The sequence below is a fragment of the Oncorhynchus clarkii genome, chromosome 20 (assembly GCF_045791955.1).
Source record: "Oncorhynchus clarkii lewisi isolate Uvic-CL-2024 chromosome 20, UVic_Ocla_1.0, whole genome shotgun sequence".
Lineage (NCBI taxonomy): Eukaryota > Metazoa > Chordata > Actinopteri > Salmoniformes > Salmonidae > Oncorhynchus > Oncorhynchus clarkii.
The window spans coordinates 17739207-17755485 of NC_092166.1; the positions used below are offsets into that span (position 1 = coordinate 17739207).

Consider the following 16279-nt stretch of genomic DNA (forward strand, 5'->3'; position numbering starts at 1 on the left):
CAATAACACATATGGAATCATGTAGTAACCAAGCAAGTGTTAAACAAATCCAAATATAATTTAGAATTTAGATTCTTCGAAGTAGCCACCCTTTGTCTTGATGACAGTTTTGCACACTCTTGGCATTCTCTCAACCAGCTTCACCTGGAAAGCTTTTCCAACAGTTTTGAAGGAGTTTCCACCTATTCTGAGAACTTGTTGGCTGCTTTTCCTTCACTCTGCTGTCCAATTCATTCCAAACCATCTCAATTGGGTTGAGGTCACGTGATTGTGGAGGCCAGGTCATCTGATGCAGCACTCCATCACTCTCCCTCTTGGTCAAATAGACCTTACAGAGCCTGGAGGTGTGTTGCTTCATTGTCCTGTTGAAAAGTAAATGATAGTCCCACTTAGCCCAAACCAGATGGGATGGCGTATCGCTGTTGTAGCCATTCTGGTTATATGTGCCTTGGATTCTAAATAAATCACCAACAGTGTCACAAGAAAAGCACCCCCACACAATCAAACCTCCTCATCGATGCTTCACGGTGGGAACCACACATGCGGAAATAATCGGTTTACCTCTGCCCCTCACAAACACATGGCGGTTGGTAGCAAATATCTAAAATTTGTAATCATCAGACCAAAGGACAGATTTCCACCGGTCTAATGTCCATGCTCATGTTTCTCGAGCAAAACAAGTCTCTTCTTTTTATTGGTGTCCTTTAGTAGTGGTTTCTTTGCAGCAATTTGACCATGAAGGCCTGATTCACTCAGTCTCCTCTGAACAGTTGATGTTGAGACGTGTCTGTTACTTGAGCTCTGTGAAGCATTTATTTGGGCTGCAATTTCTGAGGCTGGTAACTCTAATGAACTTATCCTCTGCATTAGAGGTTCTCAGGGTCTTCTTTCCTGTGGCGTTCTTCATGAGAGCCTGTTTCATCATAGCGCTTGATGGTTTTTGTGACTGCACTTGAAGAAACTTTCAAAGTTCTTTACATTTTCCATATTTTCCAGTATTGACTGACCTTCATGTCTTAAAGAAATGATGGACTGTCATTTCTCTTTGCTTATTTAAGCTATTCTTCCCATAATATGGACTTGGTCTTTTACCAAATATCTTCTGTATACCAACCTTGTCACAACACAACTGATTGGCTCAAATGCATTATGAAGGAAACCAATTAACTTTGAACAGGTACACCTGTTAATTGTAATGTATTCCAGGTGACTACCTCATGAAGCTGGTTGAGGGAATGGCAAGAGTGTGCAAAGCTGTCATCAAGGCAACGGGTGGCTATTTTGAGGAATCACAAATATAATTTTGTTTAATTTGTTTAACACTTTTTTGGTTACTACCTGATTCACTATTAATTTACAATGTAGAAAATAGTCCAAATAAAGAAAAACCCTGCGATGAGTAGGTTTGTCCTAACTTTTGACTGGTAGTGTTTATCTGTCCCTGGGGCAAAGACTTTGTGTTTTTCTGGGGCAAATGTTGGTCGATGTTGGGTCGAATGACATTACGAAGTGCTGCTCAAAACAGCTGAAGATGAATTTTAAAGAACTGATTGGGTCTCTAATTGACACCAACAAACGCCTCATAATATCTGACCCTCTGCCCTCCCTAAATTGTTGCATTGAACGGTTCAGCAGACTTTTAGCCCTCTATGACTGGCTACGAGACCATTGTAGCTCTGTAGGTGTAACATTTATTGACAATGTTGATACCTTCTGGAAACAAAGCTTGTATTATAAGGAGGAAGGGATTCACCAAAATCATTTGGGCTCCTGGATCCTTTCACAGCATTATAAGGCGGGGTTGAGACTATGACTTATCAATGGCATTGCTAAGCTTCCCAGTAAAGCAAGAAAAACATCTCAGAAAAGTGTTATAAATATCCCACGTTAACATACAGTGCCTTGCGAAAGTATTCGGCCCCCTTGAACTTTGCGACCTTTTGCCACATTTCAGGCTTTAAACATAAATATATAAAACTGTATTTTTTTGTGAAGAATCAACAACAAGTGGGACACAATCATGAAGTGGAACGACATTTATTGGATATTTCAAACCTTTTTAACAAATCAAAAACTGAAAAATTGGGCGTGCAAAATTATTCAGCCCCCTTAAGTTAATACTTTGTAGCGCCACCTTTTGCTGCGATTACAGCTGTAAGCCGCTCGGGGTATGTCTCTATCAGTTTTGCACATCGAGAGACTGACATTTTTTCCCATTCCTCCTTGCAAAACAGCTCGAGCTCAGTGAGGTTGGATGGAGAGCATTTGTGAACAGCAGTTTTCAGTTCTTTCCACAGATTCTCGATTGGATTCAGGTCTGGACTTTGACTTGGCCATTCTAACACCTGGATATGTTTATTTTTGAACCATTCCATTGTAGATTTTGCTTTATGTTTTGGATCATTGTCTTGTTGGAAGACAAATCTCCGTCCCAGTCTCAGGTCTTTTGCAGACTCCATCAGGTTTTCTTCCAGAATGGTCCTGTATTTGGCTCCATCCATCTTCCCATCAATTTTAACCATCTTCCCTGTCCCTGCTGAAGAAAAGCAGGCCCAAACCATGATGCTGCCACCACCATGTTTGACAGTGGGGATGGTGTGTTCAGCTGTGTTGCTTTTACGCCAAACATAACGTTTTGCATTGTTGCCAAAAAGTTCAATTTTGGTTTCATCTGACCAGAGCACCTTCTTCCACATGTTTGGTGTGTCTCCCAGGTGGCTTGTGGCAAACTTTAAACGACACTTTTTATGGATATCTTTAAGAAATGGCTTTCTTCTTGCCACTCTTCCATAAAGGCCAGATTTGTGCAATATACGACTGAATGTTGTCCTATGGACAGAGTCTCCCACATCAGCTGTAGATCTCTGCAGTTCATCCAGAGTGATCATGGGCCTCTTGGCTGCATCTCTGATCAGTCTTCTCCTTGTATGAGCTGAAAGTTTAGAGGGACGGCCAGGTCTTGGTAGATTTGCAGTGGTCTGATACTCCTTCCATTTCAATATTATCGCTTGCACAGTGCTCCTTGGGATGTTTAAAGCTTGGGAAATATTTTTGTATCCAAATCCGGCTTTAAACTTCTTCACAACAGTATCTCGGACCTGCCTGGTGTGTTCCTTGTTCTTCATGATGCTCTCTGCGCTTTTAACGGACCTCTGAGACTATCACAGTGCAGGTGCATTTATACAAAGACTTGATTACACACAGGTGGATTGTATTTATCATCATTAGTCATTTAGGTCAACATTGGATCATTCAGAGATCCTCACTGAACTTCTGGAGAGAGTTTGCTGCACTGAAAGTAAAGGGGCTGAATAATTTTGCTAACCCAATTTTTCAGTTTTTGATTTGTTAAAAAAGTTTGAAATATCCAATAAATGTCGTTCCACTTCATGATTGTGTCCCACTTGTTGTTGATTCTTCACAAAACAATACAGTTTTATATCTTTATGTTTGAAGCCTGAAATGTGGCAAAAGGTCGCAAAGTTCAAGGGGGCCGAATACTTTCGCAAGGCACTGTATGTAGCTTGAGAAACAAGGTTTATGGAATCAATAATTTGCTAGTAACAGATACCATTCATATTCTGACAATCTCTGAAACTCATTTAGATAATAACTTTGGTGATACAGTGGTAGCAATACATGGTTAAAAGAGCTACAGAAAATACAGAAATGCCAAAGGTGGAGGTGTGGCTGTTTATATTCAGAACCATATTCATGTTAAATACTGTTGAAGTAATATCAATCAAATTTATTTTTCAATCAAATGTATTTATAAATCTCTTCTTACATCAGCTGATGTCATAAAGTGCTGTACAGAAACCCAGCCTAAAACCCTAAACAGCAAGCAATGCAGCTGTAGAAGCACGGTGGCTAGGAAAAACTCCCTAGAAAGGCTGGAACCTAAGAAGAAACCTAGAGAGTAACCAGGCTATAAGGGGTGACCAGCCCTCTTCTGGCTGTGCCAGATGGAGATTATAACAGAACATGGCCAAGATGTTAAAATGTTCATAGATGACCAGCAGGGTTAAATAATAACAATCACAGTGGTTGCAGAGGGTGCAACAGGTCAGCACCTCAGGAGTAAATGTCAGTTGGCTTTTCATAGCCGATCATTCAGAGTATCTCTACCGCACCTGCTGTCTCTAGAGAGTTGAAAACCGCAAGTCTGGGACAAGGTAGCACGTCCGATGAACAGGTCAGGGTTCCATAGCCGCAGGCAGAACAGTTGAAACTGGAGCAGCAGCACGACCAGATGGACTGGGGACAGCAAGAAGTTATCAGGTCAGGAAGTCCTGAGGCATGGTCCTAGGGCTCAGGTCCTCCGAGAGAAAGAAAGAGAGAGAGAGAGAGAGAGAGAGAGAGAAAGAGAGAGAGAGAGAGACCCTAGCCCCTGACACAAACTATTGCAGCATAAATACTGGAGGCTGAGACAGGAGTGGTCAGGAGACACTGTGGACCTGTCCGACGATACCCCCGGACAGGGCCAAACAGACAGGATATAACCCCACCGACTTTGCCAAAGCACAGCCTCCACACCACTAGAAGGATATCTTCAACCACCAATTTACTATCCTGAGACAAGGCCAAGTATAGCCAACGAAGATAAGTCAACCCGGACAGGACTCAACCCACTCAAGTGACTCACCCCTCTTATGGACGGCATGGAAGAGCACCAGTAAGCCAGAGACTCAGCCCCCGTAATAGGGTTTGAGGCAGAGAATCCCAGAGGAGAGAGGGGAACCAGCCAGGCAGAGACAGCAAGGGCAGTTCATTGCTCCAGTGTCTTTCCGTTCACCTTCACACTCCTGGCCCAGACGACACTCAATCATAGGACCTACTGAAGAGATGAGTCTTCAATAAAGACTTAAAGGTCGAGCCGAGTCTGCGTCTCTCCATAAAAATGGAGCTCTATAGGAGAAAGCCCTGCCTCCAGCTGTTTGCTTAGAAATTCTGGGGACAGTAAGGAGGCTTGCGTCTTGTGAACGTAGAGTACGTGTAGGTATGTACGGCAGGACCAAATCGGAAAGATGAGTAGGATCAAGCCCATGTAATGCTTTGTAGGTTAGCAGTAAAACCTTGAAATCAGACATGGCCTTAACAGGGAGCCAGTGTAGAGAGGCTAGCACTGGAGTAATATCAATATGGCTACAGGTTAATCTGCCTCACCTACTGTATATCCCATTCTGGTGGGAAGCTGCTATAGACCACCAAGTGCTATTAGTCAGTATCTGGATAACGTTTGAAATTATTGATAATGTATGTGATATCAATAGAGAGGGTGATTTAATAAATATTGACTGTCTTTCATCAGGCTGCCCATTCAAGAGCAACTGTAACTAGTGCCTGCAACCTGGTTCAGGCTATAAATCAACCTACCAGGGTAGTTCCAAACAGCACAGGAATGAAATCATCAACATGTATTGATCATATCTTTACCAATGCTGCAGAAATTTGTTTGAAAGAAGCATCCAAGTCCATCGGATGTAGTGATCACATAGTAGCCATATCTAGGAAAACCAAAGTTCCAAAGGCTGGGCCTAATATAGTGTATAAGAGGTTATACAATAAGTTTTTAAGTGATTCCTATGTTGTTGATGTGAAGAATATTTGTTGGTCCGTGGTGTGTAATGACGAGCAACCAGACGCTGCACTTGACACATGTATGAAATTGCTTATCCCAGTTACTAATAAGCATGTACCCATTAAGAAAATGACTGTAAAAACTGTTAAATCCCCATTGATTGATGGGGAATAGAAAAATGATATGGTTGAGAGGGATGAGGCAAATTAGATGGCAAATATGTCTAGCTGTACAACCGATTGGCAAACGTACTGCAAATTGAGAAGTCGTGTGACTAAACTGAATACAAACAAGAAGAAACTACACTATGAAACAAAGAATGATAGTAAAAAGCTTTGGAGCACCTTAAATAAAATTTGGGGCAAAAAGGCAAACTCTGCTCCTTCATTCATTGAATCAGATGTCTCAGTCATCACATTGATATTGCCAACTACTTTAATGATTTTTTAATTGGCAAGATTAGCTTAGGCATGACATGCCAGCAACAAATGCTGACACTACACATACAAGTATATCTGACCAAATTATGAAAAAGAAGCAATGTCATTTTGAATTCCGTAAAGTAAGTGTGGAAGAGGTGATTTATTTTTTGTCCATCAACAATGACAAGCCATCAGGATCTGACAACTTGGATGGAAAATTACTGAGGATAATAGAGAATGATATTGCCACTCCTATTTTCCATATCTTAAATTTAAGCCTACTAGAAAGTGTGTGCCCTCGGCCTGGAGGGAAGCGAAAGTTATTCCCCTACCTAAGAATAGTAAAGCCCCCTTTACTTGCTCAAATAGCCAACCAATCAGCCTGTTAACAAACCCTAGTAAACTTTTGGGAAAAATTGTGATTTCCTAAAGGAAAGGACATTCAATAAGCACAGCACTTACACAAATGACTGATGATTAGCTGTGAGAAATTGATGATTCAAAGATTGTGGGGGCTGTTATGTTAGACTTCAGTGCGGCTTTTGACATTATTGATCATAGTCTGTTTCTGGAAAAACGTATGTGTTATGGCTTTACACCCCCTGCTTTATTGTGGATAAAGAGTTACCTGTCTAACAGAACACAGAGGGTGTTCTTTAATGGAAGCCTCTCCAACAAAATTCAGGTAGAATCAGGAATTGCCCAGGGCAGCTGTCTAGGCTCCTTACTTTTTAAAATCTTTACTAACGACATGCCACTGGCTTTGAGTAAAGCCAGTGTGTCTATGTATGCGAATGACTCAATACTATACATGTAAGCTACCACAGCGACTGAAGTTAACATGGTGCCTGACAGGAGTTAGACAGGTTCTTGGTGCTACAGTATGTGAAGGCACACAGAAAATATTTTTGTTTTCACCTACACACACACTTTTCCACACTTTTATTATCCTCGGGTCCAATGGAACCGAACACCACATATGTAATATAAATGTGTAGTGGGGTGCACTCAATGAAAATGTGTTATTTTACATGTTCTTCACAGAAAATGTGGCAAAGCCAATGAGTCTCAGGTTGAAAAAATAATTTGTTGTATCATTTTTCTTTTAGTAAACATTGAAAATGTTTCCCACAGACCCGAACACCTTTATACACCAAGGGTTAATATCATTCTGAATCGAACATACAACTAAAGTCTAATCTATTGGTGTATAAAGATGCCATGGCCTCTGAGAAAAGCAGAATAAAAAGAAAGAGAAAGCGAAGAAAAGAAAGAACAGGGAAGAGATAGAAATAAGTGGACCAGAGAGTTAGTGATTCCTATAATGGGAAACTCCATTTTCCTCCTCCTGCTTCCCTTTTATCCAGGCAGTCCCATTACGGACAGGAACATGTGTTTGTGTGGTGGCAGGGAAATGGGTCTGCTTTGTTTAGTCTGGTGTCAGCTTAATGAAAAAGTGCCATCGACTTGGAATGGGAGGCCATGTGCAGCAGTGTCTGTCTCGGTCTCTGTCGCCACTCTCGGCAGAAAATAACTATTGATCACTCACCAGAGACAGAGAGAAAGACAAGGATGGGAAGAGGAGGAGGAGAGAGAGAAAGACAGAGAGGGAAAGAGAAAGAGAACATGGTGTAATAGGTTTTTATCAGCAATCATGATAACAATATGCACTGAGAACATGTCATTGATGAGAAATGTTGTCAATAACACAAAAATTATACACCGAAATGTTTTATTCCGAAAGCCATTGGAAAAAAACATCTCAAGACAAAACAGTAAACACTTAAACTTGAAATATCAATTTAAAAGATTAACCCCAAAACACAAGTCCTGCTATCCATCTATTCATCTGTCCCTCTGACCTGCAATTTCACTACTCCTCTGCCCCTTCACCTCTCCCCTCTTCCACCCTTCTACCCCTCTATCTCTCTTCGCCCCAACCCCTCCACCTCACCTGCCCTCCACCTCTCTTCCTTTCCTCCCCTCTATCTCTCCACCTCTGCTCCCCTCTACCCCTCCACCTCTCTTGCCCTCTACCCCTCCACTTCACCTGCCCTCCACCTCACCTGCCCTCCACCTCTCTTCCTTTCCTCCCCTCTATCTCTCCACCTCTGCTCCCCTCTACCCCTCTACCTCTCCACCTCTCCTGCCCTCTACCCCTCCACCTCTCTTCCCCTCTACCCCTCCACCTCTCCTGCCCTCTACCAATCCACCTCTCCTCCCCTCTACCCCTCCACCTCTCCTGCCCTCTACCCCTCCACCTCTCCTCCCCTCTACCCCTCCACCTCTCCTGCCCTCTACCAATCCACCTCTCCTCCCCTCTACCCCTCCACCTATCCTGCCCTCTACCCCTCCACCTCTCTTCCCCTCTACCCCTCCACCTCTCCTGCCCTCTACCCCTCCACCTCTCTTCCCCTCTACCCCTCCACCTCTCCTGCCCTCTACCCCTCCACCTCTCTTCCCCTCTACCACTCCACCTCTCTTCCCTTCTACCCCTCCACCTCTCCTGCCCTCTACACCTCCACCTCTCCTGCCCTCTACCCCTCCACCTCTCTTCCCCTCTACCCCTCCAGCTCTCTTCCCCTCTACCCCTCCACCTCTCCTGCCCTCTACCCCCCACCTCTCCTGCCCTCTTCCCCTCCATATCTCCTCCCCTCTACACCTCCACCTCTCCTCCCCACCTCTCCTGCCCTCTTCCCCTCCATATCTCCTCCCCTCTACACCTCCACCTCTCCTCCCCACCTCTCCTCCCCTCTACCCCTCCACCTCTCCTGCCCTCTTCCCCTCCACCTCTCCTCCCCTCTACACCTCCACCTCTCCTCCCCACCTCTCCTGCCCTCTACCCCTCCATCTCTCCTCCCCTATGCCCCTCCACCTCTCCTCCCCTCTACACCTCCACCTCTCCTCCCCACCTCTCCTGCCCTCTTCCCCTCCATATCTCCTCCCCTCTACACCTCCACCTCTCCTCCCCTATGCCCCTCCACCTCTCCTGCCCTCTTGCCCTTCACCCCTCAGCCCTCTTCTCCTCCATCTCTCCTCCCCTCTACCCCTCATATTTAATGAGTTGTCAGTCCCATGCTGAGCTCCAAACAGCTGTACCAAAAAACACCACTCCGTATTTCATGAGATGAAGCGAAAAGGGCCTGGTGACATTTTGACTCCTAACTTACTGTGACTCTGCGAATGTTTTTAGTGAAACTAGTGAGACATTTGAGTCGATAAAGGTGGCACTGGTAATGGTAATGGCTTCCTCTTGGCCTGTAGTACGTCATAACTTGACTGTCTGGTCCATTGATAGGGATTTTTGGTTGGAACAGTACAGAGTGGATTTCATTTGTAGATATACTGTCAGGTTTGACATGTAGTGGACAGAACATGAGGATGGATGGACGGACACACACACACACACAGAAAATCCTACTATGTGTGCTTCTGTAGATGTATTACCGTTTGGATTCACACAGTATCGATAACAAAGCACAGCCAATCAATCTCGGGGAATGAAATCCAACTGTAAACCAATTGTTTTGTGTGATGTTCCAGCTAACGGCTAGTCGTATTAAAATTATTGATTAACTGCATGTGTTTTTACACACATTTTTTTTCCCATTACAATCTATTTCATTACAAAAAGCCTCTGGTATTGTATTTAACAAAGCATTTACCTCAACTAAATTACAGGGGAAAACAGTAACAATAAGAAGCAGTTTTGTCTACATTTTGTTTTGAATTCATAAATATTTATTTTCAAGCTGCTGCAACCGGGGCTTAATATAATGTTGAGCATTAAACTGCAACACTCAGAATACGCCTGGAATGTGGATGACAAATCCACCTGATTAGATGTCACAAAGAGACATCATCCGAAACCGTGCATTATATTTCTCATGACATCTATTCTCAATGTCCCAGTGCTTGGTGAGACAGCCTGCTGATAGGAATCGGAGAGCATTTGGATAAATAGAAAATAACTGATGGTTTCACTTCTCACAATATGTATGGCTGTCAGAAAGATTCTGGAATGATGCATATGCTGATTGTAAAGGTACTGTATCAGTTTATTGACAGTGAACAGGAGTGCATGTTGATTTTATAGGGGTGGTGGGAGATAAGTTATAGGCTGAATCGGAATAGATGTTTATGTCAATCATGAAGAAGTATGTTGATTCCATACATATTATTATTGTCCAGTTATCCAAAGCATGTATAGGGGGAAATAAGGCATTGTCCATTATAGGATGTTTGGTGTCACTTTAATGCCAACAGATGATTTAGAATCTGCATTTGAGTTTGTAGAATTCTATGTACTCTATGTCTACATCCCTGACATGAATCTACCGTTTCAGCATCACTGTTAGCACCAACATTCTGTACACCTATGGCTGTGCTCCTATCATGGTGACATCAATACTTCACCAGCAGCTGGTCCCTGGGTTTTTTCCCTTACTCCCTCCAACCCCTCAGAGGCCAGGTTTCTGGCCCCTTGCCCAGGGTCATGTCACCACCACGCACACCCATCTTGTTGTCTGCTGCGCATCACCGCAGAGTTCAAGAAGGGGCAACCGCTTGGTAAGGAGTCGTCTGTCGGAGACGCTGACACCGCCCAGGGAGAATATCAACCACCACTCTTTCCTGTCTCTCTCTCTCTCTCTCTTTTTCTCTATCGCTCCTTTGCAAAAAAACAACAAATAAAATGGTATTTGTCACATGCGCCGAATGCAACAGGTGTATACTTTACTGGGAAATGCTTGCTTACGAGCCCTATACAGTGGAAATACACAAGAATGGAGCTAAGTACAGGGATTACCAGTACCAGATCAATGTCCAGGGGTATGAGGTATTTAAGATAGATACACTATATACACAAAGGTAAGTGGAAACCCCTTCAAATTTGTGGATTCAGCTACTTCAGCCACCCGTTGCTGAAATTGAGCACACAGCCATGCAGTCTCCATAGACAAACATTGGCAGTAGAATGGCCCGTACTGAAGAGCTCAGTGACTTTCAACATGGCACCATGATAGGATGCCACCTTTCCATTGAAGATTTTAGCATGTAAATCTAGAAATGTAGAGTCCAAATGAGTGACAGGACACTGAGCCAATCATGACGCAACTAGAGTAGATTACCAACCCCTATACTATGTATTTTCCGCTGGCTGCCCCACCACCACAGAAAGCATTGAGCTAGGCTGAAACACCTGCATTTTGGAGCTGCCTTACTCAAGAAAGAGAAAAAAACAGACCAAGTTTATATGCAGCTTTATTAACTCAATTATACATATTTTTACATTGTTTGCAAATTGATATGTGTTAATGCCAAAATAACATGCAAAACTGCCCCACCTGCCCTGAATGATGGGTTGCCACTGCACCTTTCCAACAAGTCAGTTTGTTAAATGTCTGCCCTGCTAGAGCTAACCCGATCTACTGTTATTGTGAAGTGGAAATATCTAGGAGCAACAACGGCTCAGGCGCAAAGTGGTAGGCCACACAAGAGGACAGAATGGGACCGCCGAGTGCTGAAGTGCATACACTCATTACCGAGTTCCTAACTGCCTCTGGAAGCAATGGCAGCGCAATAACTGTTTGTCGGGAGCTTCATAAAATGGTTACCATGGTCGAGCAGCCACACTGAAGCCTAAGATCAACATGCATAATTCTAAGTGTCGGCTGGAGTGGTGTAAAGCTTGCCGCCAGTGGACTCTGGAGCAGTGGAAATGCGGACAAAATCTGGGTTTGGTGGATGCAGGAGAACACTACCTGCCCCAACGCATAGTGCCAACCAAGTTTGGTTGAGGAAGAATAATGGTCTGGGACTGTTTTCATGGTTTGGGCTCGGCCCCTTAGTTCCAGTGAAGGGAAATCTTAAGAATACAATGACATTCTAGATGGTTCTGTGCTTCCAACTTTGTAGCAACAATTTGGGGAAGGCGCTTTCCTGTTTCAGCATGACAATGCCCCCGTTGACAAAGCGAGGTCCATACAGAAATGGTTTGTCGAGATCGGTGTGGAAGAACTTGACTGGCCTGCACAGACCCCTGACCTCAACCCCATCGAACACCTTGCGATGAATTGGACACCGACTGTGAGCCAGGCCTAATTTCCCAACATCGGTGCCCAACCTCACTAATGCTCTTGCAGCTGAATGAAAGCAAGTCCCCTCAGCAATGTTCCAACATCTAGTGGAAAGCCTTCCCAGATGTGTGGAGGCTGTTATAGCAGCAAAAGGAGGACCAACTCCATTTTAACCTCACTAGGGTAGGGGGCACTATTTTCACCTCTGGATGAAAAGTGTCCCCAGGTAAACTGCCTGTTACTCAGGCCCAGAAGCTAGGATATGCATATAATTGGTAGATTTGGATAGAAAACACTCTAAAGTTTCTAAAACTGTTACGATAATGTCTGTGAGTATAACAGAACTGATTTGGCAGGCGAAACCCCGAAGACAAACCACCCCAAAAAAACTAATTTTCAGCTTACTATTTTCAATGGCTAGTATTTTAATAATAAGGCCAAATCCTCCCAGATTGCAGTTCCTAGAGCTTCCACTAGATGTCAACAGTCTTTAGAAAGAGTTTCAGGATGGTTTTTGGAAATTGTAGTTTTTCTCTGTGGCTCCCATTTTGGCTGGAGTGTTTCGAAGTGCATGGAGGAAAGCTCGTTCTTTCTTATTTATTGCCGGTAATGAACATACTATTCCCTGTCTTAAATTTGATCATTTATTTGCGTATTAGGATACCTAAGGTTTGAATATAAACGTTGTTTGACCTGTTTGGAGAAGTTTATTAGTAACGTTTGGGATTAATTTTGTATGCATTTTGATGGATGGAAACTGAGTGGATTATTGACCTAATCTCGCCAGCTAAACTGAGTTTTTATGGATATAAAGAAGAACACTATCAAACAAAAGGACAATTTTTGATGTAACTGGGACCTTTTGGAGTGCCAACAGAAGAAGATCATCAAAGGTAGGGCATTTTTTAAATCGATATTTCTGACTTTCGTGTCGCACCTGCCTGGTTGAAATATGATTTTCATGTGTTTGTATGCGGTGTGCTGTCCTCAGATAATCACATCGTTTGCTTTTGCCGTAAAGCCTTTTTGAAATCTGACACGGATTAACAAGAAGTTAAGCTTTATATTGATGTTTCACGCATATATTTTCAAGAATGTTAAATATTTTAATTTAATATTTTTGAATTTCGCGCTCTGCAATTTCACTGGATGTTGGCCAGGTGGGACGCTATGGAAGGGAGATGTTCGATGAGCAGGTGTCCACTTACTTTTGGTCATGTAGTGTATGTACATGAAACTGCACATGTGCTTGGCGGTCATATGTGAAAGTAATATGAACTTTCTGTACAAAAAAAGTAAAGGTAAACAAGAAAAAGTCACTAAATAGCAAAGTCGGGTTGGATATCGTAAAATGATGCCCTTCTCTGTTGGCACCATATTGTTGTAGTCCCTGCTTCTTCTCTCAATTCATCATTCCCTCCCTTGCTGTCTCTCCTTACATCTTTCCTTCCCCTCCATCCCTTTGCCGGCTCAAGTTACTGGCAAAAATCTGTTTCCCTCACCTTTCTCCTTGCGCGTGGTGGCAGGATGTTGTCAGAGCGTGAGGGAGACCGGCTGGTGGAAAACCTGCTCCAGGCAGCCATGTGTGACTGTGTCCACATCAAACTTCCTTCCCAAAAAAAGGGTGCTGTGATGGGGAACAGAGGCTCCCCACTCCCTTATTAATGGAGGTCCAGTCTGGTGATGAAAAAGAGAACAGCTCTAGTTATTATTTCATAGTATTTCCTTAGGTTAAAGATATACAGGTTAGGACAACGTAATCATTCAATGCGGAAGCGTTCGAAAATAAACAAATTCATGGGACTAGCGCCGTTACTGATTATACAGGATTAGCATTGAAAATGTGACCAACAGTCAGGAAATCAAGTGGCTGAGATAATTTGAAATACTTTTAAATAAATAGAATGTCAATAAAACAGTTATGCTATGTTTCTGCTGAGTAGTTAGCTGAAATTAACTACAATTGTTTTTATTTTCCATTTCGATGGCAAACTTTCTGTACTGCTAACTGTCGTGCCTCTGACTTCATTAATGTGATGACAAGCTATTTTATCAAATCGATTACATAACGATTATGTGATTGAATTAAACCATGCAACAATTAACTCATTATTAACCTGGGGCACCATGGAAGAGTTAGTTTATATAGAGCGGCTATCTCCCGAATCCACTCTTACAGATCTGAATATCTTTTATATATATATATTTATTTACTAGCTAATTAAACAATGACAGAACATACAATACATAATAACATTATACAGTAAATACCATCCCTAGTGGACTAAACAAAAACAGTTGGTTATAATACGATAGATTCGGTGAGGAAAAGGGGGGGGTTGGAAGGAAGACTAAGGAATGGGTCTCTATCGGACATGGAAGCTATTCTCACATAAATAAATATGCCACTAAAGATCGCTCGTTTGGAGAAAGGTAATGCATTGTATTTACGTGAAGCTGGCCTTGATAGTTGAGCTGGTGGTGTGAGGCTCTGGTTTGCCCAGTCGAGGTCGCCGTTGTCCTTTGTACATTCTTCCGGGTCGTCGTGGAGTGAGATGTTGTGGTTTTCTGCATCGGTCAATTTTCTTACTAGATTTTCTACCTTTCCATATGCAGTCTGTTAGACTGTAATCTAGGATTCACTTCTTCTTGAGTGATCAATAGTTTCACGTGTGGCGCAAGCTCTCATGTTTTCTGGCCTGTAGAGTTGAATTAGCATTAGCCCTTTTTACACGTGAGGACAAGTTCTCACGGTATTTGAAACTGAGGTGACTTTTCGTCATGGGGGCTTATATTCTAGAGTGGAAAAAGGGTTGGTTCATAATTTCCAACAAATGTCTATTCACTTGGGCGTTGCCACTGACTGGTCACACTTACCATAAAACATACACTTTTCATTTTAGAAGACAAAATCACATTGCTGTCTTTTCAAAAATATTCTTATATTTTGTTAAACACTTTATCCAACATTCAGACGCAAGCCTCATAACTGAGGAACCTGTATAAACAGAGTTAGGGTAATGTGGCTGTATTGTCTTTTATGAGGTCACAAACATGAAACAAAACGGACCGGGTCGTAGCTGGCTTCTCCACCGACCATTTCCACATTCTCTAAATTAGGAACCATGTTTAATTCTCCAATTCGGGGAGGTAGGAATATTTGATGGGAGAGTTCCTTTGTTCTATTGTGACCCTCTCTCTCTCCATACGGCATGGTCAGGGAGAGAGGAGTCTCTGCATGGAATTTATGACGTGGGTGTTAAAGTCATAAAACTGGGGGGTTCACATCTCTGATAGAGGGCTAGCGTCATGACATAACATTTACTTCCAGTCATTTCTGCTCGCATTGTGACTAGGGTGAGCATTCTATGTTGATTTTCGATGTTTTGTATTTCTTTGTTGTTTGGCGTATGCGTGGTTCTCAATCAGAGGCAGCTGTCTATCGTTGTCTCTGATTGAGAACCATACTTAGGTAGCTTTTTCCCACATGGTTTTTGTGGGTAGTTATTTTCTGTTTAGTGTTTTCTGCACCTTACAGGACTGTTTTGGTTTTTCGTTTATTCACGTTGCTGTTTTGTATTTCAGTGTTCAGTTAATAAAAATCATGAACACGTACCACGCTGCGCTTTGGTCCAGACCTTCTTCATACGACGACCGTTACACATTGCTGGTTCTATTGTTTAGAATTCTTCCACATTAATGCAAAGAGTTATGGGACATTAGAATCATATTTTTCTAACCTGTGTATATTCATTCTAAGTATTTCCTGGGCAGATAACATTGGTCAGGAAAACATCATGGCTATAAATGGGGCCCCAGCAGGTGAAGTGACACTTGGCCCATGAGAAAGAGAAGCAGTGGAAATGCTACAGGGGCAGCGGTGGCCATCGCTGCTTCTTCCCTTCCTCTCATTCCAGATCTTTAATTGGTTGCTCAGAGGACACCTGAGCCCCACAGTTACAAGACATACCCTAATGTCCACCCCATGTGTCTGACATCATGCTGCCTCGAAACACAGGCACATATAAGAGACTGTACATTGCGGTATATGTATCTAAAAAGAACATAGTGAAATAGAATCTCAGAATCTGAGAATCTCAAAATATTTTCAGTTCTTACCTTGATTGGAAAAGGGCAAAGGGAATGGCAAGCAGATTCCACCTGCAATTCTGTAAATCCTGGAGCCATAGTAATAACAG

General features: G+C 42.9%; 1 protein-coding gene across 1 annotated transcript in view; it reads left to right on the forward strand.

Annotated features, from left to right (window-relative positions):
• Nucleotides 1-16279, forward strand: part of LOC139376025 (zonadhesin-like) — a 209505-nt gene that overhangs the window by 101492 nt on the left and 91734 nt on the right. The gene's annotated exons all lie outside the window — the stretch shown is intronic.